We start from the raw sequence: 27,540 nt of genomic DNA on the forward strand, positions 1-27,540 counted from the left end.
CTAAGATCCTACATGCCTTGCAGTGTGGCAAAATTTTAATTAATTAAAAAGAATAACAGATAAATTCTCATACTAGATTGATTATGTCTTAAGTAAATAAGAATATCAAGTTTCACATGGATCTAAGCAGATTGACAATAAACTTAGGCAGGTTCACAGTTTAGGAACTCATAGTACTCACTAGAATGTTTTTACCTATACAGTCATACCTGGCTTTCTGAGGGGGATTGGCTCCAGGACCCCTCGCAGATTCCCAAATTCACAGATGCTCAAAGTCCCTTACAGTCAGCCCTCTATATCCACAAATGCAAACCCACAGATACAGAGGGCCAACCATAACCTAAGTAAAGAACAAGGAAAGTGCTAAGGCTGGAAGCTGATATCCTAGGTGGTAGGAACCCCCACACCCTGGGAACGATGCAATGGGGAATGGGTCAACCTGGTGAAGGTACCTGGATTCTAAACTTGGAGAGGGGCCTAACAAGCTTTGTGACCCTAGCAGGTTCCCTGAGAATCCTCTCTCTTCACTTGTAAGGTGAGAAAATTAAATAGATGATCCCAGTAGGTCTTGTAGAAAGCTAAGCATTTGTGCCTCCATTCTATAAAACCATCTAGAGAATTAACCATAAAAGATGGTGAGAATGGTTATCCTGAGACAGCTTATAATAAGCTGCTGCTGCTGCTGCTAAGTCGCTTCAGCTGTGTCCGACTCTGTGCGACCCCATCAACGGCAGCCCACCAGGCTCCCCTGTCCCTGGGATTCTCCAGGCAAGAACACTGGGGTGGGTTGCCATTTCCTTCTCCAATGCATGAAAGTGAAAAAATAAAGTGAAGTCACTCAGTCGTGTCTGATTCCTAGTGACCCCATAGACTGCAGCCCACCAGGCCCTTCCGTCCATGGGATTTTCCAGACAAGAGTACTGGAGTGGGGTGCCATTGCCTTCTCCGTTATAATAAGCACCAAACAAAAATAAAGTGAATATGCTTCTATTCTAATGCAAAAGTGTGCACCAAACGTCAACCAGGCTTCATTTCAATATATTTTGGGATTCTTTTCAAAACTCATCAGTGAAGTAAAGGGAGTTTTCTGATTAACCTTTGGCTAACCAGAACACTGAACTTGGAAAAATACCTCTTTCCTTAATCACTCCAGTTCTCTATAGCAATAAACATAACAGTTCTCAAATTGCAAAGAGCTGTGCCCAAAATATCTGTTCCTAAGTCTTCACAGGCATCCAGTGATAACTAGTGCAATCTAATGTGCACAGGGTAGAGAGAAATTACAGTAATTGGCTTGTCCAGGGATAGAACCCGAAACTTGGCCCCATTAATGAACTGAATGGGCCAACTGGGCAGCCCCACCACAAACTAATAAGACATATGCACTTACCTCTGCTATGAGAGGCTCCAGAAAAATGCAACACATGATACACACAGCCAGGAAAAAACTGCCTAAACATATCAGATGCTAAAAAATAGTGTTTTCTTATGGTTAACTGTAAGTTATACTTTAGTTAATGAAGTCCTATTTTAAATGCCTCAGGGAGCTGGTATTTAAAATTCTTTTACAGCAATTACATTCTTAAAGAAAAAGTAATTTACCTTAATTTATTTATTTTGTAAATCTACGTCATTTATCAAAAACTAAAAATATTAAACAGTTCACCCAATTAAATTTTAGTCAAAACCTATAAAGAAGAAAAAAAGCACCCTCTATGGATGCTTTCCAGGCAAACATTTAAAAATACAAACAGAAGTTTAAAAAGAAAAAAAACTCCACAAACTTCTAAAAAAACAAAAAATAAGTAAAGGTTATATTAAAAACACGTACACAAAGAACACATGGCAAAAATCTAATAGCAAACTTGTGAAAGCTACAGTGACTTCCACCATCACTTTAAATCAAATTATCGTGATGTTATTTCAACTTAATAACAAAATTATTTGTTTGCAAGCTATCTGAACAATGTAGCTGTCATTTTGTTTGACAGGGTCCAAAAGACAAAACTAAATAATCTAGTGGAATGGAATGTTATTTGTGTTTTTCATATAGAACAAAATAAAATTTTGAACTAAAACTATTACTTCTAGGGAAGTGGCAAACTGTTAAAAATTTTCAACTTGACCAAGAAGGACATCTTTTGTTTCATGAGGTTTTGACAATGAAACATTTTTACCCTATCAAACTTTAAATGCAGCTTTTCTTGAAGAAGAAAGAGAAGAACTGAGGGCTCTATTAGCCAGAGTCACTCCTTTCATCTAAAGTTTACAAGAAGCCCTGGAAAATCTCCTCCTGTGCATTGCTGAGCTCTGGTCCAATGCAGCCTTTCTTACCCTGGCTTTATGCTCTAAGGAAAACGCCCCCCATTTCTATAATGTCATCAATCTCCCCTAGATCCTGCCATCCCCATGGGCAAGGTGATCGAGGAAGGATGGTGCCTGCACCCAATGAAAATTGTGCTCAAAAGATTTTTTTTTTTTAATTGGGCTCTGTGACATTCCAATAAGATTGTTGTGGCTCAGTAGTTAACTCGTGTCCAACTCTTTGCTAACCTATGGACTGCAGCTCGCAGATTATCCCCACATAAAATACCAGGACATGGATCAACTCTATTACAATGAAGTCTCAAACTAAAGTGCCAATTAAATATCAAATGAACTTCAGCAAAATTTCTCCTTGAGCCCTGCTGCTATTTCGGTTAGTCAGGAATACCCAAAGTGTGGGAAAGACTGTTATATATGACAAAACACAAAACCAAACAAAACCAAAAACTTTTCCGTAATTACAAGCACTCATTTCTGCTAAATATACAATATTCAGGGTGGAGATCAATACTGAGTAAAGAGATACATGTAAGTGATGACTAAATTGTGGGGGTTTTTTTAAGCATGCATCCATATACAAAAAGGCTAGAGGGAAAATAAAAATGTTGATAGATCAGATTACCTCTAGGTGATTTCAGAATTTTTTCCATTATTACTGTTATAAAATTATTTGTACAATATATTAAAAGTACAAATGCACATCCCTTCAGGTAGAAGGTAATGGTATATTCTGGACCCAGTGCCACTACAAGCAAGGAGAGCTGACCTTGCTCTACAAAGCAAGTGAAAGGCTAAAAGGAATCAGAGAAATCATCCATTGAAATTGACTGTCCTCCTGCAAAGCTCCAATATATATGTAGTTATGTATATGTGCTTTCTCCAAATAAGTAAAATATAACCAGATAATCACATATGTTATTTATGCAAAGCAATCCACATATATACATATGGGTTATCTATATAATACATATAATATGCACATATATATATATATATATTTGCTTAATATATCTTAAGGGCTTCCCAGGTGGCTCAGTGGTACAGAATCTGCCTGCAATGCAGGAGACACAGGTTTGATCCCTGGGTTGGGAAGATTCCCTGGAGAAGGAAATGGCAACCATCTCCAGTATTCTTGCCTGGGAAATCCCATGGATAGGAGGAACCTGGCAGGCTAAGTCCATGGGGTCACAAAGAGTCAGACAAGACTTAGCAACTAAACAACAACAGCAAATAGCGTATCTACCAACTCACATATCATATGTATAACTAACGCAAAGCAAGCCAACAGTTCAGTTAATTCAGTTGTTATAATAACCAGATGAGCCTACTCAAAAACAAATACAAACTTTAAAATAGGGCTAACAGTAATGGAAATTCACATAGTACACTGACCTGAGCAAAATAATTGAGCTCAACATAATTCAATAACTATTCTCTTTTCAAAATTTCCAAAGTACTTTTGGTTTAGATCCCAACAGAGGCAACTCAATATAAGGATTAGAGGAAGCCCAAGACCAGTCAAATTTCCAAGTGTGTTGGCATTGCAATAGTTTGATTAGCCTAAACGATGGCTTAAGAAAGATTAAATTAAATGATATATAAAATCTCCTTCAAAAATAAATTCTGTGGTTCTCTAATTAATATATCAAAACACAGATACACACACACATGATCTCTGAGTTTTGAAGTAAACTAGCATTGAATCATAATGAGTAAGTCAACATTTCATAATTTCATTACATATGTTTAGATCAATGACCTAGAACCTTGTTTTCTCTTGAGTATTAATTTCTATGATATATCTGAGTCAAACTTATTTGAAAATTTAAAAAAGAAACACAGGAGAATGAAAAAGGGAAATAATACTTTTTCCAAACATTAAAATGAAGAAGGAGAATAAATCCAAGCATCTGCTTTATATTTAAAAGAACTTCTTTTTATTTCATTTGATTATGGGGAGTTATTAACAACCCCCCCTGCCAAAAGACACTATCAACTTACTATCTTGGAGATCTATATTATCCAGCCCAAAGCAACAGTATTCATTTTTAATTTAAAAGTTTATTCCTGAAACTACATTTTTAAAGTATTGGTTGGACTAAATATTGATTAAATGGATAAAAATCAATCCACTTTTTTTTCTTTTGGCCACACCCCACAGCACATGGAATCTTAGTTTCCCAACCAGGGATTGAACCTACATCCCCTGCATTGGAAGCACAGAATCTTAACCACTGGACCACCAGAGAAGCCCCCCAATCTACTTTTTCTAAGGTATACTATACCATGCTGCTGCAATTATACATACACTATCTACAGGATTGGTATTAGTGTGGCTATAAAGAAGATCACTACTTCCTCATGATAGCCGTAGGATTAATTCTAGCCAATCCCTGGCTATTTCCTTTAGATGTGGTTTTCCATGAAGCTCCTCAAGTGATGGCAATATTTTCTCCCAGGCCCCACAAAGCTGGGGCGAGTGGCCCTATTACTGCTCATCGCTGCTTCCAGGTTTTACTCCTCTCTCCTTCCCTGCTCTTTTAGGGTACATGGTGCTGGGTGACACCCCACTCCACCCTTTCTACAGCTATCACACCAACATATCATCTCATTTAACCACTGACTCACTATGGCACCCTCTACTTCCACTCTGTCAACATTCTTCAGGGGCCTCAGCATCACCCATGCAATGCATTCAACATCCGGCTCCTCTCTCTTTGACCAACTCTTCTCTGTCCTCCACGCATCTCATCCTCCCACTCCCATAGCCAAAGCCTGGAGCACGATGCCAAGAGCCGTGCCACCTCCAAAATCTGTTTTAAGCCTCCCAATCAATCACCAGCACCATTTACTTTTGAAGTCACTCTTCTCCTTACTTTAACTCCAACAATTCTCTAACCTCATCAGGACTTCCAATCTTCTGACCCTACCTACTGCTTACTGTCCATCACTTTCCATGTCTTCATACCTTCTACATAAATCTCAGATTCTATAGCTCATCATTACAGTCTCTTCCCAGCAATTACCCTGAAGTATTTTTCCCCTCTCGTCCTTTGATGTACTCTTCGGGCAAAACCCAGCCCTGGTGAAAACCCAACTCTTTGGCTACTCTGTGTTGCATACAAAAGGCCCAGTGTAGTAGAGGAAAACACAGAACTGTGCTGTCTGAACGCAGTTTAATATCTGATGATTTCAACTGGACCCTCAGCTCTGTCTGGCGACCTTACAAGCTGTCCCAAGGTCATCACTTTTTCACTATTCAGAAAAACTATTTCTGAACTCTTCCACAATATTCTATACCCACCCCCTGCCCACCGGGGGCCTTCTGTTTTGTTCCATTAATGATTTCTCGGTCCCTGGGCCAGTTATTCTCGGTTGATTACTTTTATTTCACTGCGGAAATGGAACTAATCAGAAGAAAACTTCATTTTCTCTATTTCCTCACCAAAAATCTTATTAACTTTTCTGTATCTGTGCCCACAGGACTCTGCCTTCTCTCTCATACAGCAGGATTAACCGTGCTGACTCCTAGATAAGGCAACCCCTCCACTCATGCACTGGGTCCTATCCCTTCTTGCTCAGTCAGGGACTTTGCTCTTTGCCCCGCCATCATCAAATTTTCTTTCTATTGAACCACTGCCTACAAATACACTGTATACCTTAGAACCCTGGGTTTCTGCTCCTTTTATAGCAGCAATCCTCAGATAGTCGTAGAAGCTCACAACTCCTATTTCTCTCCTCTTACTCGGTCATGATCCCATTCTAAGCAAACTTTCCTTCCACCACACCATCAAGACTCTTCAGTTCAGTTCAGTCGCTCAGTCGTGTCCGACTCTGCAACTCCACGAATCGCAGCACGCCAGGCCTCCCTGTCCATCACCAACTCCCGGAGTTCACTCAAACTCATGTCCATCGAGTCAGGGATGCCATCCAGCCATCTCATCCTCTAATGTCCTCTTTAATTTCTGCAACGCTCACTTAGTTATTTAGCAGAGCACTGTTTAGCCACGTTGTACTTGTGTCTTTTACAGTTTTCTTCCTGTAACTGATTTCTGATCCTATAACATTGTGGTCAGAAAAGATGCTTAATACAGTATCAATTTTCCTAAGTTTTCCAAGGCTTGATTTGTGACCCAAGATGTGGTCTATCCTGGAGAATGTTCCATGTGCACTTGAGAAGAAAGTATTCTGCTGCTTTCAGGTAGAATGTCCTATAAATATTACCTATCTGTTCTATTGTGTCATTTAAAGCTTGTGTTTCCTTATTTTTTTTACACAGAGTGGAGAGCTAGCTCTCTGTCCACCACGTGAAGACACGTTGAGAAGACGACCGTCTATGAACCAGGAAGCATGTGCTCTCCAGACACACCATCTGCCAGCAGCTTGATCTTAGACATCCTGGCCTCCATAACTACAAGAAACCGACACGTGCTATGTAAGCCACCCGTCCTGTGCTATCGGTTATAGCAGCCCAAACGACAAGACACCGGTCTTCAAGCCAAAGAAAACTCAGAGTACTGAGTCTAGGTAGATATAGAATTTATACAAATTAAAATGACTCACCAAATCGAGCTCAGCCAGCCCAAAGAATGACAGTTTTCTTCCTGTCTCACTCTCAGGGTGACTTGCTCACTAATCCCTGGCTCGTTTTACTCTGTCAGTGCATAATCCTCCTGCAGGTTACTCATCTCCTCTCTGGTGTTCTAATTACCAGTCTGACTGCTCCATCCTCTTCACATTCTGCTGGACTTCTTCAAACAGCTTTCTCTTCTTCCTCCATTCCACGCTCCCTGCCACACACCCGGGTGCTATACTTGGCACATCTGAAGCATGCTGTCCAGCAAATACACGCTGCTCCATAGGACAAATTAGCATCCTAACACAGTCTTACATGTGACAGCTTTTCCCAAGAGGGACACAGGGGCTATAAATTAACATCCAAGGCATATAGAGGGATGTGGGATATTTCCTCACAGGTTCATTTAACAATTTTCTCCAAAGCCAATGAAATGTTCTAGAATTCATTCCATTACTAAGTGGGGAATTGAGTCTCTGACTTAATGAAGAGTTTAGATAACAGATTTTTAAAGGTAGATTCAAGACTGCCAAGCCCTAATGAAAATCAAACAATGCTACCTAGCTTAGTGAAAAACAAGAATGTTAAAGTAAGTAGAATTGTACATAAATAGATGTTTCCAAAGTTTTGAGAATTTTTTTAACTTCGTGTTACAAACACTGCCATGTTGTGAAACTAATAAACCAATTTAGTCAAATCGATTACCACAAATTTTGAGTAAGTAGAATTTAAATCAATGAGATTTTGATGTAAAAAAATTTTTACTTGATATCTGACTTTCTGGGATATTTTTGAAACGAGTCACCAGTCCAGGTTCGATGCACAATACTGGATGCTTGGGGCTGGTGCACTGGGACAACCCAGAGGGAGGGTATGAGGAGGGAGGAGGGAGGAGGGTTCAGGATGGGGAACACAGGTATACCTGTGGCAGATTCATTTCGATATTTGGCAAAACTAATACAATACTGTAAAGTTTAAAAATAAAATAAAATAAAAAAAAAGAAATATATATCTATAAGGTCAGAGGTTCTTTGCAATTTTACTTTATATCACTTTATAAAAAAACTGGATAAACTATATTTATTTTCACCTTTTAAAAATTACTATACTAATTAATAGTAATAAAGGTTGGTTTTAAAACAGTACAGATTTATATAGACTTTTTTCAAGCTTTATGACTGTGTAGTATCTTCTGAACAACCTACCTAAGTTTCGGTATTTTTCCACATTGTAAGTCTTGCTTTCCTAAGGAAGAAGTTATAAATTCACTTCCTCAGGCTCGCATGTGGCTAGGATACAGGCTTGCAATCTAGGCACCACCAACCAGATGTAACCATAAGAGTCTTTGATGAAGAGAAGAACTTGAGGAAGCAGAATCTTCTTTCTGAAAAGGGTGATGACAAAGGTTCCCAGGCTCGGGGCAGCAGGGACGTTAGTAGCAGAGGTTTGAGGGTCCAGTAGCCCATGAAAGGAAGAAGGCAATGGCACCCCACTCCAGCACTCTTGCCTGGAAAATCCCATGGACCGAGGAGCCTGGTGGGCCACAGTCCATGAGGTCGCTAAGAGTCAGACACAACTGAGCGACTTCACTTTCACTTTTCACATTCATGCATTGGAGAAGGAAATGGCAACCCACTCCAGTGTTCTTGCCTGGAGAATCCCAGGGACGGGGGAGCCTGGTGGGCTGCCGTCTATGGGGTCGCACAGAGTCGGACACGACTGAAGTGACTTAGCAGCAGCAGCCGCCCATGAAGGCAGCAGAAGCTGTGAGGTCGCATCACCAGACATACCAGGGTCCCTGCTGACATAGTCGTGGTTCACTCTGGGAGCACTGACCCTGCCAGCTTGGTCTCCAGGCCTCTCTGTCCTGTCCTCACCATCTTTGAACTACCTAATATGGTCTACTAAACTTATTGTCTCCCTAAACTATAATGAAATTAATCACATGTAACTAAAAATTCTTTTACAGCAAAATTTTTGAGTTTTTTAAATTTCCTCTTTAAAGCCATCAAAAAGCCAACATAAACTTTAAAATATGTAAAGTCCCCCAATACATAATTAACTAGGAGTATTAATTAGATTAATATATAAGCTTCCCTGGTGGCTCAGATAGTAAAGAATCTGCCTGCAATGCAGGAGACCCAGGTTCGATCCCTGGGTCATAAAGAGGTCCTGGAGAAGGGAATGGCTATCCACTCTAGTATTCTTGCCTGGGAAATCCCATGGACAGAGGAGCCAGCAGGCTACAACTCATGGGGTCACAAAGAGCTGGACACAATTGAGCAACTAACACTTTATACTCATGCAACCTCTGGTCATGAAATCTAACCAGCAAAGGACATCACTGCATGGTAGCCAAAGGACACCACTAAATCATGGATGATGTTAACCCACACCCTATGAAGGGTGTGAAAATGAGGACCTTAACGTAAAAGGAGCTTGTTAACCCAAATGTTAACCCACACCCTATGAAGGGTGTGAAAATGAGGATCTTAACATAAAAGGAGCTTGTTAACCCAAATGAAATTCTTACAAAGGCAGGGATTTATTTTTTAGTATGCACATCTATCAGCTGTCTCCAAAATTATGGTTCATAATGAACTTGCCCGAAAGTCAGTGGCTTACAATCCTAAGCATTCATTTTTCTTGCTCACAGGTCTTCATGTCTCAATCTGCTTGGCTCCAGGGGGTGTTGCTTCGGTTCCATGTGCCCCATGACCGACCCCCTTAGGCCAGCAGCCATCCAGAACACATTCTTCTCACAGTGAATGCAGGAGCACCACAGGCCATACCAACCACAGAAGCACATCTAAGATCTCTGCGGGCATCATGTCTGCTTAAGTACACGGGCATGCCCAACATCAATGGGGCAATGGTACCTCCTCAAATGGAAGCCCCTACAAAATCACATGGAAAGGTGTGGGCATACAATTCTAAAAGGGAGAGGTGAAGGATGGAAGAAAACACTGCAATTAACTGCCGAAGTCATCCACTCCCTACTCCAAGGCACTGCCACCCTCATTAGCTCTCTAAGGAGCAAACTAGATTCGCTTATCATGGTTTACCAGGCTTCAGCGTCACATCACTCACTCACCGCCCTCACTGTGGCCAAAAGCAACGCACATTATGCATAAAGACTAGGCCAGCACATTGTCATATTAAACAATACCCACGGAAACAACTGCACCCATCTCACAACAGAATCGTCTCCCAGCAAACACAATAAATATTACATATCTCCAATTACCAAACCTCAGAAGGCAAAGTGATTCTTCTCGTACGGTAATTTAAACTGTCTTTCAGCCCAGCCAGTTAAATCATGTTTTCTCACATTTTGAACTGTGCTGACCTAAATGGAATATACTTTGTCACTGAGTCATTTATTTGATGTCATACCTAATTGCTCTCTTTAGTTCTTCCATGTGCAGTCAATTTATCAGACAAAATGTATTTGAACTTGAAACTGACTCCATGCAGGAGGAGCTAGAGGCAAAGTATGGCTAACACATCTGCAGAGGGATCTTTCACTGAACTTAATCCACAAGATCCAAAAAGAGAATTGCGTCTTTAATATGCCTTAATTAAAGCACCGACAATCACTGTGGTAATTAATAGGAAGATGATCAAGCATAACTAATTCAGGGTCTTTTTAAAATATTTATTTATTTATTTTGTCTGTGTCAGGTCTTAGTTGAGGCACATAGGATCCTGATCTTTATGGCACTCAGGATCTTTAAGTGCAGCATGTGAACTCTTAGTTGTAACATGTGGGATCTCGTTCACTGACCAGGGATCAAACCTGCAGCCCCTGAATTAGAAGCAAGGAATCTGAGCTACTGAACCACCAAGGAAGTCCCTAATTCAGTGGCTTTTTGCCTTCAAAATTCAGACTACAAGATAATCAGTGTCACTGCTCATAATCTAAGAAGCCAAACTCGTAGTAGTAATTAGCAAGTGGTGCTTTATTACAAACACTTCTCCTAAAGCCAAGCACCCACACTCATCTTGGGTTGGAAAAACTTGAGGGTGCTGGAAAGCCCTCACCTTTGAAACAAAGGCTGAAAGTCAGGGAAATGCAAAAGGAAAACGTTCCTGAAAATAAATGGTTATTCCCTTCCGAAAAATGCTCAGCACCTCCCAGTGAGGAAAGAGGAGCCCTGGGCTGACCAGCCTGCAGCACAGATATCAGAAGAAATGATGTTTATAGTCCCCAGGGGTGGGGAAAGCACCGCCTTCTTGAGAAGGAAACATATTAGTAATTGCATCAGATGTGAAGGTGGCTGCTTGACCATCCTGCCAGCAAGACAAAAGGAGCAGGACAGTCACTGTCGTTTTGGTGCAAGGTTAAAGCTGCCACACAGAAGCAAAAGGGACCCTCAGCTCAGGCAAGGCCTAAAAAGTGAAGATTCTTGAGTTCAGTGCAATTACGAAGGGACTCACAGCAGCACCGCATTGCTGAGGAATACCAATGAGCAGTGCTATGGTAACCGAGGAGACAAATCTATCAGGAAGATAAATAGGAAGATGCCGGGGAAACGAAATGAATTCCCAAGTTTTCTGTTCTATATTTTTGTAAACTGTTGCTAATAACCTCTACCTATCAAAACATCCTTGAATTCTTTTTTAATTTCCACAACCTACTTTTATGGTTTATTCTTGAGCCATTTTCACACATTCTAAAGCTGACACAGCTGTTCAGGAGCTATCTCTGCAAATGCTGCTCGGTTTGAAAATAATTATCCCTGAGTAGATAAGGCTAGCTATGAGCTAGATGCTGTGTGCAGCAATTCTTCCTGCTGTCTCAACCCACTTACTCTTTGTGGTACTAATTCTTTTTCCTTTACAGTATATCAAACACACACACAAATACACACACACACTTCCATTTTTAATCTTAAGAAGGAAGCACTCCCCTTTCCATGGCCAGCTTCCTCTACACCACTAATCCCTGCCAGAAGGCTTGGACTACAGCTCCCTCTGGCTCATAACCCAGCCAAGTCTAACATGGTATCCATGGGCCATTCACACTTATCATGAGCCTTGGGAGTTTGAGATTTTTAGAGGAGTCTTTCCATGGAACAATGAAAAATCAGTTCATGTACCACTGAACTGCATCATCATGGCCCAGAGCTTTAGATTAGGTAATACCAAGCCATTTAAGGTATTTTCTTCCTATAGGAGTCTGCTGTTGTTGTTCAGTCGTTAAGTTGTATCTGACTCTTTGTGATTCCATGGACTATAGTATGCCAGGCTTCCCTGTCTTTCACTATCTCCCAGAGTTGGCTCAAACTCATGTCCATTGATTCTGTGATGCCATCCTACCATCTCATCCTCCTTTCTCCCTTTTCCCCCCTGCCCTCAATCTTTTCCAGCATCAGGGTCTTTTCCAATGAGTTGGCTCTTCCCATCAGATGGTCAAAGTACTAGAGCTTTAACTTCAGCATCAGTCCTTCCAATGAATATTCAGGATTGATTTACTTTAGGATTGACTGGTTTGATCTCCTTGTAGTCCAAGGGACTCTCAAGAGTCTTCTCCAACACCACAGTTCAAAAGCATCGATTTTTCAGCACTCAGCCTTCTTTATGGTTCAACTCTCACATCCGTACATGACTACTGGAAAAACCATAGCCTTGACTATACAGACATTTGTCAGCAAAGTGATGTGTCTGCTTTTGAATATGATGTCTAGGTCTTTCATACCTTTTCTTCCAAGGAGCAAGCACCTTTTAATTTCACGGCAGCAGTCTCTGTCTGCAGTGATTTTGGAGCCCAAGAAAATAAAATCTTTAAACTGTTTCCACTGTTTCCCCATCTATTTCCCATGAAGTGATGGGACTGGATGCCATGATCTTTGTTTTTTGAATGTTGAGTTTTAAGTCAGCTTTTTTACCCTCCTCTTTCACCTTCATCAAGAGGCTTTTTAGTTCCTCTTCGCTTTCTGTCATTAGGGTAACCTCATATCTGAGGCTATTGATATTTCTCCCCACAGTCCTGATTCCAGCTTGTGATTCATCCAGCCTGGCATTTCATATGATGTACTCGTCATATAAGTTAAATAAGCAGGGTGACAATATACAGCCTTGTCATACTCCTTTCCCAATTTGGAACCAGTCCATTGTTCCATGTCTGGTTCTAACTGTTGCTTCTTGACCTGCATACAGTTCTCTCAGGAGGCAGGTGAGGCCATCTGGTGTTCCCATCTCTTTAAGAATTTTTCAGTTTGTTGTGATCCACACAGTCAAGGGTTTAGTCAACAAAGCAGTGGTCAATGAAGGAGAGAGAAGTAGATGTTTTTTCTGGAATTCTCTTGCTTTTTCTATGATCCAACAGATGTTGGCAATTTTATCTCTGGTTCCTCTGCCTTTTCTAAATCCAGCTTGTACATCTGGAAGTTCTTGGTTCATGTATTGTTGAAGTCTAGCTTGAAGGATTTTGAGCATTACCTTGCTAACATGTGAAATGAGTACCATTGTACAGTAGCCTGAACATTGCCTTTCTTTGTGATTGGAATGAAAACTGATCTTTTCCAGTCCTGTGGCCACTGCTGAGTTTTCCAAATTTGCTGACATATTGAGTGCAGCACTTTAACAACATCACCTTTTAGAATTTGAAATAACACAGCTGGATTTCCATCACCTCCACTAGCTTTGTTTGTAGTGATGCTTCCTAAGGCCCACTTGACTTCACACTCCAGGATGTATGGCTCCAGGTGAGTGACCCACACCATCATGGTTATCTGGGTCATTAAGACCTTTATTGTATAGTTGTTCTGTGTACTCTTGCCACCTTTTCTTAATATCTTCTGCTTCTGTTAGGTCCTTGCTGTTTCTGTCCTTTATTGTGCCCATCTTTGCATGACATGTTCCCTTGGTATCTCCAATTTTCTTGAAGAGGTCTCTAGTCCTTCCCATTCTATTGTTTTCCTCTATTTCTTTGCATGGTTCACTTAAGAAGTCTATCTTATCTCTCCTTGCTATTCTCTGGAACTCTACATTCTGTTGGGTATATCTTTCTCTTTTTCCTCTGTCTTTCACTTTTCTTTTCTCAGCTATTTGTAAGGCCTCCTCAAACAACCACTTTGGCTTCTTGCATTTCTTTTTCTTTGGGATGGCTTTGGTCACTGCCTCCTGTACAATGTTATGAACCTATTTCCATAGTTGCTCAGGCACTCTGTCTACCAGATCTAATCCATTGAATCTATTTGTCACTTCCACTGTATAATCCTAAGGAATTGATTAAGGGCATGCCTGAATGGTCTAGTGGTTTTCCCTACTTTCTCCAATGTCAGCCTGAATTTTGCAATAACAAGCTCATGATCTGAGCCACAGTCAGCTCCAGGTCTTGTTTTTGCTAACTGTATAGTATGTCTCCATCTGTATAGCAGTCTGCTTTACAAGCGAATACACAAAAACTGCTATATCTTCTCACGAAACCGAGATCCACCATTCAGAATGCCTTTCGGCATGAACAGACTTTGATTTGTTCAACAAAACACTATGATTTTCAACCTTGTTCTTGGTTTATGTCATTGAATACATAAGAATAAGCTGATGTGCCTAATCATATTTAATAGCTTACGATCTGTCAAAGGTTTTTATGGATTAAAAAAATTACTTGTTTTACAGTAAGTCTCCTATATACACACCTTCAAGTTGTGAGCTTTCAAAGATGTGCCATGCGTTCGCACATCCAGTCACATAAGTTAGCTCATGTGTCTGATGTGCATTGTCATGTGCCTGCCTCCTCGGCAAGAGGCTGTACTCGTGTGTACTTTACACAGCACGGTACTGTTGCTGCGCAACATGAGGAGCTTACTAATGAAGATGATGGAACTGGAGGCCCGGAGAAAGGAGGGAGAGAGACAAGAGGAAGAAGTAACTGAAGAACCAAGGAGATTCACAATGCAGGAAGTGGCAAGGGGGTTTTCTTTATCTGAGGAAGCACTGTTAGGTTTTGAAGTACAGGACGTGAACACAGAATGGTATTTAAAGGCTGCAGCAGCCATTCAGAACACAATCCAGGGCTACTGAGTCATCTTTGACAAGAAAGAAAGAGCTACTCCCCAGTCATCACTGAATCATTTTTTCAAGAGGGTTGATAGAATCGAATCCAGCAATGAACCAGAACCTGTGCCCTCAACACCAAGCATGAGGGAAATTGCAGCTTGCCCCCCCCCATCTCCTGTGGCTGACAATCCTTCAGCTCTACCACCTTCCACTTTCCCTCCCTCCTCCTGTCGGTAACCCTTCTTGCCTCTTTGCTCGATGCCAGCCCCTGTATGCCAGCTGTTGTGCTGAACTATTGTACTTTCCAAGCTACTGTACTGTAAGATTAAACATGTTTTATTTTGCGTGCTTGTTTTTTTTTGTATTATTTGTGTAAAAAGTATTACAAACCTATTACAATACAGTACTATATAGTCGACTGTGTTAGTTGGTACGTAGGCTAGCTTTGTTGGACTTAACAAATAAACTGGACTACAAAAATGCACTCTCAGAATGAAATTTGTTCATATATAGGGGACTTATTGCATTTTATTTCTTTTTACTGCCTTCTTAAAATTCCACTAATTCAACAACTCATCAAAAGTAGGTAAGTCGACACTCCTTTATTGAAAGGGACAATCCAGGTCATGAGAAGTAACTGATTGATTTAACTTTTCTCTAATAATCTCTCCTGAGACTATCATCAGTCTCTCAACTCTCAAATTACTGCTGCTCCTTGGATATTTTCCATAAACTAATAGATTATTTAACCATCCATGATAAATTATTTAATAAGTAATTTCACTATTTTTCATAAATCAGGATTTCACTAAGTTTTAAAATGATGAACAAGTAGTTCCTTTGTCCCCTCTTTTCTTTTTGAGCTTTGCCAGTAACACCTAAACAGGAACACCTATACATGCCCTAGACCATCTCCATAATCTGGTTCTCCTTCATTTTAACCCCCTCTACCCTGTCCAGCCCCATGGGACTTCCTGTTCTTCAGACACACATCATCACATCATCCTGTATGATCCTTTCAACATCCATGTGTGTGGTTACCACAACTACACTTAGGAGAAACAAACTCAAAAATTAAACTACTTCCCAAAGCCACATAACTAGCAGGAAACGTAAGAATTTTCACCCAGACCTGAATCCATGCTCTTTCATTCTATCTTATAGGTTCCCCTGTACCAAGTTTCAGGAGTGAGTTTTCTCGAGGAGGCGAAGACAATGAACAGGATTTGGGGATGTTGCCTCCAGAATGCCTGTCTTGCTCACAAGCCCCATCTCACTTTCAAAATTAAGGAAAACAGCTGTCATTTTCAAAAGTGATCAGTATCACCCTACGTACAGTGAAGTGAAATATGTAGTATCCCGGACAAAGCGACTCTAGTTAATGTTTGCTAGGTGCCTGCTATGTGCCAAGACCTGTACTGGGCCTGCTTGCAGAATATTTTATTGCTAACCTCATGCTAACCTTTGACGAGAGAGAGAAAAACCACCTTTTTAAAATGAAGTAGATAAGAGTGTAAGAAAACTGTCCAAGACCACAGTGTTAAGTGATGGAAAGAGGTTGAAACCCAAGTTTGAAAGTGAAAGTTTTAGTCGCTCAGTCATGTCCGACTCTGTGCAACCTCATGGACTGTCCCAGACCGCCAGGCTCCCTTGTCCATGGAATTCTCCAGGCAAGAATACTGGCGTGGGTTGCCATTTCCTTCTCCAGGGGATCTTCCCAACCCAGGGATCAAACCCAGGTCTCCTGCATTGCAGGCGGAGTCTTTACCACCTGAGTCACCAGGGAAGCCCCCTTCACTTTCACTACTTTAAATCACTCCAAAACCCTTATTCTTTCCTTCACATTCCACTTGCTCTTGGGGGTTAGACTGTCTAATGGCCAGCTTTCTAGCCAAGCCATTAAACTGCATAAGGTACCTTCTTAAAAATGCCATAGATCACCTAAAACCACCCCCAAATTACCCAAAGTTTCACAGGGTTATTTTTTATATATCACTTAATGTCAATACTAATGGCAAAGCTAAAGAAATTTAAAGAGCAGTTATCCTGTTTTTTAAAGATTTAAAGAATTTAAAGAATCAGAATCAACACTGATTCAATATTGAGGTTCTTTTCAGCTCTCTTTCTCTCTCTAAACCTCAAAACACATTTTGAAATGTGTGTGCAATCAATCACTATCTTGGCCACTTCACAAATGTTCAACTAGATAACAATTTGTTATGTGTAACCATAACAACACTTGTGTAACTTATCTATGCATAATCAATGTTTTCTTTTCAAAAATCAGTCCTTCTACATTGCAACTGCATGTGGTTTTAGAAAGCTTCCATCATTAATAATCGGCTTTCTCCTGAATATCAGTTTCATCCATCCGTATGGAAGTCAGTTCTCCTTAAATAATCACTGAACTCTTCAAGGCAGTGCTAATCCTGAACTCACTCTCAATCCTGTATTCATTCAAATGTTATGGTGTGGGGTTACAGAGGCAAAGGGCCCCTGGGCAATCTATCCCTGACCACAGGCCTGACAACAGTTCCAGCTACTCAAGGGCCTCAGTCACACTGGACTCTCTCTCTCCCAGTGGCACCACCAAAAGGGTACAGCATAGGGAGGTAAGTGGCCACAGTCTCCATCAGACAACCCCCCCACCAAGAGCACTGGATTGGGTTGCCATTTCCTTCTCCAGGGGATCTTCCCAACCCAGGGATCAAACCCAGGTTTGATCAAACACCAAGTCAACAGTCAATCTCAGTAAAAGCAGCAACTTGTTATATGAACACAGCATCCAGCCACATGACCTAAGGGCCTCTCCCCCACTTCCAACTGGTTTGTTCATTGAAAGGTCCTCCCAAAGAAACTCTAGAGCCCAACACCTTCTACCCTCACATCCAACAGTCTTCATTCTGTGCCTCCTTCAGAGTTCGCTCTTCTGTCCTTTCCTTTACCTTGATGATCTGCTTGATTATTACACACTTTCATCACAGCACACATTTCCTAACTTGGCTCCCTCCTTCAGAACTCTCCCCATCCAATTCACTTTGCTGCCTGACTAACCCTGCTGCAAGGTCATGTTCAGCAAACCACTCCCCTGCCCCAAGAACTGGTAGCTCCCCTGCTTGATACAGCCCAGACTCCTCAGCATACGATTTAAGTGCTTTACACCCAGACTTCCTCTTCTGTATCTTCTGTGAGGTTCCCTGGTCCACTGATGATCAGTAAACACATCTGTCACAGTCCCAGCTTCACCCACAGTTTACCAGACCCTGCTGTTTCTCCCACCACCTGTCAAAATCCTGTCCTCCATTAAAGCACTTCCTCCTCTCAAAAGCCATGCTTCCTTTCTCATTATACCCATAAATATCCTCTAAAGTATTTTCCATTGAAAGTGATCTTTAATCCTCTTTGGCACCAGCAGAGCACAGGCCGAAGCTCACACAGGCGTGCAGGTGTGCACATAAGGACATGCCTAGTGAACCCTGGCCAACCCACGGCAGTGGCCTGGCCCCTCTCGGAGCGTCCCCTGCTGCTGCTGACTCTATTCTGTAGGCACTGAGCTGGGGGAGCTTCTCTCCTCAGAGCCGAGCAAAGTCGGAAACCACAACTTCAGAGCTCCTGGAAGCAGCACCATGGCAGCCATGGAGTAAATGAGTGCTCTGGGTTGCTGAGTTGTCTCAGAAGAGAAAGACAAAGGATAAGACAAAATGGAAAACACCTCTGTCAACAAAAATTAGCTCCTGAAGAACTTACGAGTAGCCACCAATTCTCCAGCACACTGTGTATGAATGTGTTTAACCAGTTTCTTGCCACTATTTGGTGAAATATAGCTAACTGAAACTCAGATTTCTAATATAACAGTATTTTCTGTGATCAAGCCTAATGAAAAATGTCTTTGAACTGTGACTAATTTACTCTTCTTTCATCAGTTTCATAATAAATTAAGTGGCAATACTCTGATCAGTTGAAGAATAGAAATAAAAAGTTTAAAAATTAGATGCATGAGGTATGAACCTGTATAATAGATGAGAATTTAAAACTCAGTAAGCTGAAATTTGAGAACTACTCTGACAAGCTAAAACATGAGAACATTTATTCAACACAAATTAAACAAAATATCAGAGCTGTTCAAATAATAACTGGCTAAAATCACTGACATGTAAACAAAAAGTTATTGCATAATTTAAACAATTAAAAGTATTTAATAGCTCCAGGAACAATATAAACCAAACTAAGTGTCAAAATAACCACAAAAGTAAATAAAATGAAACCATAAGACATTTATCAGAAATTACAACTTTAAAATTCAAATATAAAAATTTTACCTCATGAAGAAAAAACTTGGAGAATTTTAAACCTAAAATGGCAGGGCATTGCAATGATATGGCATTGAAAGCACAGAAATGTCATTCATGAGAGGCTACACTGAGAAAGCCTGGCATGGTAAGGAATAGCTTGGGCTTTGGAGTCAGAAAGACGTAAGGCCGACTGCTGACAAGGGCTCCAGCTAGCTGTGTGACTCCAGGTGGTTCACTCAACCTCTCTGAGGCACAGCTTCCATACCTACAGCATGAGAATGAGCATGCTTACCTAAGGAAGTTATCATGAAGACTTAACGACACACTCTACAAAACACATCCTAATCCCTCACTAAATAATGTCTCATGTTGTCTCCACTCACTCATTCATTCATCTAGAATCCGTGGGGAAAACAAAGACGAGATCTCTATCCTTGCTGGAGCTCTTACAACACAGGCATTTGGAAACCACAGGCTCTGACGGCTACAAGAATTGTGCAGGTGAAAGAGAGCAGGAGGAACGGTAGAATTAATAGAAATGTTATATCTATGTCTCATCCCTAATATCAGAATAAACAAATAGATAACACAGCAGATGGCTGTGAGGAAAAAAGAGAAATCACAATAAAGCACACAGCAACAATACTATCTCTCTGCATACTATATTCCAAATCCAACTGGCTTTGCTTCTAGCACTCTGCAACATGTTGACTCGGATACCCTGTAAAAGCCACAGTCTGATTCTGTAATTGGCCCCAGTTAAGTCACTTAATTCAATCACCTCCTTTTCCATTAAGTGAGTCCTATCTGTCCAGTACATAGATAAGGAGAACAGCAGCAAAGGTGAGATGGCAGGATGACAATGAGGGACCCAGGAGTTGGTCGCACTCACGACAGGGTCCGGAAGCTGACAGCAAGGCAAGGTCAGTGTCTGGAACCAGTGATCATGCTGGATATTCAGGTCAGATAAGGCCCGGGGTCAGAGCCAAATAAAGAAGCCCAAGCAAACAGTATTTCTCTTTCCCAGGCTGTTGTCTGAACTGCTTATTCCTATCTGCAGTTCCCAACCCTGGGCCTGCTATTAACCATATGGAAGCCATGGAGAAGTCTAGGTGTGTGGGGGCAAGAAATGGGGGAAGAGGTGCCTCTCTGAGTGAATACTTCGGCAATTTATTTCAAGAATCATTGATTGACTGCCTAATGTGTACCGGAGCCTTGAAATCAAAATAAGAACTATCAGTGATGCTGTGCACTCCTACCCACACAAGAAATACACACCAAACGATTATATGTCCGGGATTTATACACCCTGGATTTGAAAAGTGCACGTGTTTTGCTTGCACTCATTCAGAGAAACGTCTAAAGCAATGAGGGACCACGGTTCCGTGTTCTCTTACAGCCTCTGCTTTAACTGCCTCTGAGGCCATTAAGCTTTCACATTTATTCAAACATAAACACGAACATTTCCCCTTCGATGTCTTTTTTTTCCCTCCCATAATAATCTGTACTCTAATTCAAAGAAATGCAATTTCATCGTTGGTTCACCAGGCTGATGTTTGAGAAAAGATCGTGTGATGCAGACCATAATGACTAAGGAATAGAATGAAGCCTCCACGGGCAGATGACTTCAAGCAATACCATCATTTACTATAAAGTGCTTCCTTCCCTGATGAAAGGTTGGGGGAAATTAAGCTCTAACTGCAGCCATGAATTGTTATATGCTGGATGCCAACTGTCACCATCCTCGTGAATGGTGAATCTCTTAACTCAGAAAAGACTCTGGCCACTAGGCAGAGGGGGCTGAGGAGGGTTGTGGCCATCATGACAGAGTTATTCAATATTATTGTTCTGCTGGGAAGTGCCAGTTTTACCCCAGCGTTATCTATATGAACAGCCACACAGGGTTCATAAGAGCCACCGCTGAAGCAGGTGGTTTAACTGAGTGCCTGGATGCTGCATGGTAAGAAGATTTTGGTTTGACTCATGTCCTCAGTCAAAAGTGACTCTTCCTGGCCAAAGACAGCCTGTCACCTCCCTGTCTACGAACAATTGCAGGACGCTGATCTCCTGCAAACAACAGAAAAGGGAGAAGCCATTCCTGGATAAACAAGCAACTCACAGGTCAGCATTTGCAAAAGAGGGAGTGAAACAGCTGCCAGAAAAAATCAAGCAGATTTAGAATCTGTTTAACTCTAAACTCTGAACATTTGGAGATGGAAGGGTCAAATACTTACTGCAAACAGGGGGGAAAAAGCCCTTAAAACAAGAAAGTCCTATCCCAGAATGTATCTAAGTAAGCAAAAGCTTCATATGGACACCAGAGCACAAATTTCCAGTCCTTCAGGATGCTCTGCCTCTTGGGAGATGGACAAAGATCTGGAAGGGATGCCCTAAAGGGAAAGCCAAGTGCAAAGAAGAAACTTACAATCCCGTCAATGTTAGTGTTAATCACTCAGTCGTGTATGACTCTTTACTACCCTGCAGGCTCCTCTGTCCATAGCATTCTCCAGGCAAGAATACTGGAGTGGTTATCCATTCCCTTCTCCAGGGGATCATCCTGACCCAGGGATAGACCCAGGTACCCAGGTCTACTGCATTGCAGGCAGATTCTAATCCCCTGGTGGGATTAACTAGTTAATCACCTACTCTGTCCCTATCATTCCATAGTGAAACTCTTTTCTCTCTCACTCTCTCATGAGTATACAGTGGAGTTTTCCAGAAGTTATATGATCTCACAAAAAAGATTAAAGGAAGAAACAGTATGAGAATACAGCTGCCTATTATCAAGCCAGACAATAAGATTGGCAAATATGTAAAACAATGTCACTCTTTTCACTACCATTTTTTAAATAAAATTGTTACTTATGTTTAAAAAAAGCAAGTGATCAGATGGTCATGGGTGTCCCTGTTGGAAGCCAAAGGTAGAAGACAAGCTTGGGAAGAACAGAGGAAGGGTGAAGAGCCTGCAAAGCATCCTCTTATTAGCTTCCATGGATCCCACTTTCTCTCCAGAAAGTCATGGGCAAGATGGCAAAAAGATGAAGGTTGTCAGGAGAAAGCAAGGGTAAAGTCAGACCTGGACACCAGGGCTAGCTAGCTGACCAAAAGCTGACACTGCCTGCCCACCACATTCCATGGGGAGAAGCAGGACTTGGCACCGGAGGACAGCTCGCATGTGTGGAGTAGGCACCTGTGTCAACAAACACTCCATGGAACAGGCTCAGAGCAAGTGGGAGCCCAAGAACCTGCAAAGTGAGACCCAGACAAAAGATTTTTCCTACCCAAAGGTTTTCCAAGCTGCAAGGTGGACATAATTTCATGGTCTACCAGAATAAATGATTTGCAGCATACTGTACAGCATTATCATAGATACTCCAGGGAAATAAAAACCCAGGAAAATAATACCACCATTGGTAAAGCCCTCTCATCAGTAATTAGGAAGTGACTAACAGCACTCCACATACCGACTATACAAGCTTACTGTTCCTTGACAGCTCAAGACACTTTCAACCCTAAGTCTTTTATTTTTCTTTTTAATCATCATATACTTTGTTTTCCAGTAGAAAATATGAACTGGTTTCCTTGCTCTGTTAGATAGCAATTTGATGTATCCATTCTCCCATACCCACTACGGCAAATATCCAAACAGTTCCTAACATAACTATTTTTCACATATGGATTGATCCAAAAACACACACAAGAGAAAAAACAATGCCAGTTTTTTTTCTTTGTAGGTAGTAATCAAGGTAATTTGTTTGGTTAGTTGGGTTTTTCTAAGCAATTATTTTCTTATCCAGAGGAAAAAGGTACTAGCTCAGTGTAAATGTCAACTTCTAAAAAGAAGTATGTACCTTTTAGACAAGAGGAAAATAGCTCTGATGTGGGAAGGAGGGAGGGGTTTTTTTTATGTTGATGAAACATTGTTCTTTTAAATGGCAATTGACAATACTCTTACTAACATTAGTCATAAAAAATTATTCACAAATAATTGTAGCAGAGCTTTGTGTCCCAGGCAGGAAAAAATGTCTCACAGAACTACAGATGACTTTGTAAGATAAACACCAGAATTTGTCATCTGGTACTTATTCACCATCTACTGAATGAAAGCCTACAAAGTTATTCTAAACTATAGAATATTTCCATGTGAAAGATCCATTCAATGATATCTGTAGTCTCATAAATGAATTTCTAAAGATCATAAATCCGCAGAAAATTTAAAAGTCAATCATCAGGCTCATTCCCCACCACTACTCAGTGTTTCCCCTCTAGTGTAAAATGTCTCAGGTTGATGAGCTTAAGACCTTCACAAATATTTTCACCGTATGGCTTTATTTTTTCCAACTGATCTGTAATATCTGATGTCCTCCAACAGTATCTCTAAGTTTTGCTTCCCTGTTTTCCTAGCCACTATCCTGATTCAGCCCCCTCACTTCATCATGCTGAACTTCTTTAATTTCTCCAAGCTTTGAATTTCATAAAATCCCTAGACCATAATTCTTCAACAGTTTTTCCACTACCCTGACTGAGGACACCTCATTTCCTTCTGGAGCTTCTCCACCCTCCAGAGCACAGACCCATGACTAACCGCCCAATCCGCTCCAGCTGACGTTTTTTGGACGGAGATACTGTATGGATTATGCTCACCCCTTTCTGCACATCTTGCTCCTGTTCAGCTATATCTCTCTGCCATCTCATGTGTCTGCTCTCCAACAACCCCTCCCCGTTCCACCATCACCTCTTTTAAGTTGGGTTCTCTAGTATTGTTGAAAGAGCCTTTTGTTATGGAACCATGTCATAGCATGCACGTTTGAACTACTTTCTGAATTAGATTGTTCTTCAAAGGCAGATACTATGACTCTTCTTTCTGTACCCTTCTGGTATTTAATACACAGCCCCCAAACCAACTCTACTCAATCGATGATTATTGACTGAGGGATGATGTTATGGGTGTCTAGCATCGACTTGGATTGTATATATCCTGCTGTGGAGATAAAAGGTTCTCAGACAGGGCTTTCTAATCAGAATAGTACTAAGGTCATTGTCTACATGGTACATGAGAAATGCAGGAAAACAGTCACTCAGTTCTGCTTTTTCATAAGAACTAGCCTTTGTTTCCGTTATTTTTTGACATTTCAGATAAAAGCATTGAGGAAGAAACGGGTGTAAAGGGATAAATCTCAGATGTCTGAAAAACACTTTCAGTTTTTGATTGTACTATGAATATGCATAAATAAACCAGAAGCAGCCCAAAGAATCAAGAATTCCAAAAAAATTTACATCATGTGTGCAAATCCTGGTTTTACTCCTGTTGTTACAAACAAAATGCATTGTAACCTGAAATTCTCTCTTATTTGTGTGTATATACTGACCCTAACTCTAACCCTAATTAAAGACATTTGAGTTTGACCATCAGATTTGTTGATTTTTCAAACCATTCTAGTCTTTCTCTGACCTACATTGATTTCTCTACATTCAGAATGAAATCATATGTTTGGTAAGTGCCAATGTTGTCTGAAATTTCTCTTCACAAAACCTCCTTCAAAATTCAGACATCACTAAAGAATAAAAAGAGGAAAATGAAAAGCCATTTTGATATTAGAAAAATTCTTGTTCTTGTAAGAATATCTGCTGAATCAAATACCTAAAAGTCCTAAAACTGAAGTAAAACATCCCTTCTTCTATCTATGTTCCCTGGACCTGGGTCCTGAGCAGCGGCATTACCTTTCAGAAGCCTGGAGCTGGGCACGACTCCAAGTCAATCCAACAAAGTGGCAGTATGAGAAACCAGGAAATGTGGACCGATTTCTGGGGCAAAAAAACCTAAGCATTCCACAACCATGTGGGAAAGGAGACCAAGGATATGGGAAACTCTTGGCAAAATTCTGGGAAGAGATACCAGGAGGGCTCATTATTTGCAGCAAAATTTGATGGAACTGGATCCCAAATATTAATGTGTGTAAGAATTATTACACGGGGCTCTTAATAACACTGTGGATTTCTAGACTTTCCTTCTTAGTGAGTCTGGGGCCAGGCCCACAAATGAGTATTTTCAACACACTCACCAGGCAACTGTGATGTGGGAAACTGCAATTTTGAGAGACACTGATCTACAGGAAGCACCTTTCACTTCTTTCTCCTCTAAAATCCTTACAGTACTATCCTTTCTAGAGGTCTCTGGGCATTTCTGAGGAAAATAGGGAGAATTAGACAATAGATCCTTTAATGGAACAAAAGAAGAAACATCAAGACTTTATTATTCAGGGATTTCCCTGGTGGTCCAGTGGTTGAGTCCCCACTTCAAATGCTGGGGGGATGGATTCAATCCCTGACCCAGGGAACTAAGATTCCACATGCCATGTAGCCAAAATAAATAAACAAATAAAATTTTTAATCTACTTTTTTAAAAAAGATCTTACTCCAAATTCTTAGGTTCTTACTAACATGAGAGCAGCACCTGGGCTTTCTATCTCACACCCACAAGCAAACGAGCAGATAAATAGCAGATTGAGGGGAGGAAGTTCAAATGCAGCTGCAGTCCCTGAGTTCTACAGACAGGCACAAGCCTCAGTTCTTCGAGTCTCCCCAGCAAAAAGCCGAGTACATGACATAAAATAGACATCCAACAAACATTTGCTATAGACCAAGTAACTTTAGAGCAGTAAGTTCACCTCTTAAGTCATCAGGGAGATCCCTAGTAACCCCACAAAACTGAACTGAAAATGTCTGGTGTTACCAGCTGTGAAGGAAGTAAAACAATGAAATGCTAACTACATACAAGCAATTATGTTTCAAAATCACTGTTTTTTTTCCATCGCATATATAGCCACCAACAGATATATAATGGAGATAGGTAGATAGATATAACAGAGATAATTGCATAAGAATGCATTAATGCTATCATATACATTTTTTAATTATTTCAACTTTTTTCCCCTTTGGCTCACCATGGATAGGTTTCCAGAACAAACTCTAACACCTTAGTGTATATTAGTTCATATTTTTCTCTCTACATACATAATCTTAATCAGACATATAGAAATACAGACACAGACGCACAGAGGGAGTGTTTTGTATCAGTTACTGATACACTTTTCTGTATCTGTAGTTCTCATTGGGCAATATCATAAGGACATCCCAAATTTTAATGCCTGCATAATATCGTTTGGTCTGGGTTATCCTAATTTATTCTACTACCACCTTGTTGATGGGCTTTCAGTTTCCAGTTTTTTGCTGCCACAAACAATGCTGACCGAGAGATCCTTGCCCATATGCCTTACATGTTGATATTTCTTTTTCTACAGGAGAAATTTCCAGGAGCGGACCTGCTGGATCAAAGAGTATGTATATTTTTAAGGTTTAACAGTTGTTGCCTGACTGCTTTCTTTAAGGAAGTAACATTTCACATTTCCAAAACAGTTAATATTTTAATCAAGATAAAATTGTGCTTAGAGGGCAGTGAATCCATAACCTCTCTGTGCCAGCCTCTAACCTCTGCCCAGCCTCTATATTCAGCCTATTCTCAGCTCCTCCCACTGGCTGACTTGACCACACTCCCTAAAACTTGGGGCTCTGATGACCTTTGCTGACTCATGAGCTCCCTGCAATTATAAAGTTCGCATATTTGTACTTCTATACATTTTCCAAAGGAGAATTTCAATGGCTTTCATCAAACTTCCAAAGGGGTCCCATGACCCAAAAAGAATGAGGGGCCACTGCTCTGGAGTCTGCAGAATAACAAGAGGATTGGGATATTGCTGATGACATGATTTAATTCTCCTGATGATAATCACCCCAAAAGTGGATTTTATTGGAGAAGCTTTCCTGTGTCCATCAAACAACTAAAAATATTTTATCAACATTATTTTAAGAAGGAACAACCTCTACAAACAGTTTACAAAAGGGCACAGGTGCTGTAGAGTTATTTTCAAAACCAGATAATTTCTTCTCCAATATATAGTTTCTCAGAGCAGTTGGTATTTGATCTATGTAAAGGGAAAGAGAGTCGTTCTGGGCTTCCATTCAAAGAAAAGGTAAATATCTCATCAGAGAATGTGAGGGGAAGACTAAACAGAGTGCAGGAAAAAAAAAAAAAAAAAACAACTGTTTACAGAATTTGGGAGAATATCTGTTGAGGAACTCAATAAACACCTCTAAGTCAGGGGTCATGTCCCCCTCTTCAACACTGCTGGTTTCTGTCCACACACACCTTCACCCCAAGAGCAGGCAGTGTCTGGTCAAAGGAGGTATTCAGTAAATGTAGTTTAAACCAATAAATAATCGAAGCAACTTTATAGAGAATTAAATTACAGGAAGTACGTGTGGGTCCTTACATGAGATTAC

The 27,540-nt window shown here is 40.8% G+C and overlaps 1 protein-coding gene and 1 long non-coding RNA gene across 3 annotated transcripts in view; one reads left to right on the forward strand and one right to left on the reverse strand.

Annotated features, from left to right (window-relative positions):
- NEBL (nebulette) overlaps nt 1–27,540 on the reverse strand; it is a 377,813-nt gene that overhangs the window by 199,246 nt on the left and 151,027 nt on the right. The gene's annotated exons all lie outside the window — the stretch shown is intronic.
- LOC129625408 (uncharacterized) overlaps nt 20,014–27,540 on the forward strand; it is a 50,632-nt gene continuing 43,105 nt past the window's right edge. Inside the window, exons 1-2 of the long non-coding RNA XR_008701427.1 lie at nt 20,014–20,123; nt 26,502–26,537. This is a non-coding gene — a long non-coding RNA (uncharacterized LOC129625408). The remainder of the gene's footprint in view (nt 20,124–26,501; nt 26,538–27,540) is intronic.

The sequence above is a fragment of the Bubalus kerabau genome, chromosome 13 (genome assembly GCF_029407905.1).
Source record: "Bubalus kerabau isolate K-KA32 ecotype Philippines breed swamp buffalo chromosome 13, PCC_UOA_SB_1v2, whole genome shotgun sequence".
NCBI classification, from domain to species: Eukaryota; Metazoa; Chordata; class Mammalia; order Artiodactyla; family Bovidae; genus Bubalus; species Bubalus kerabau.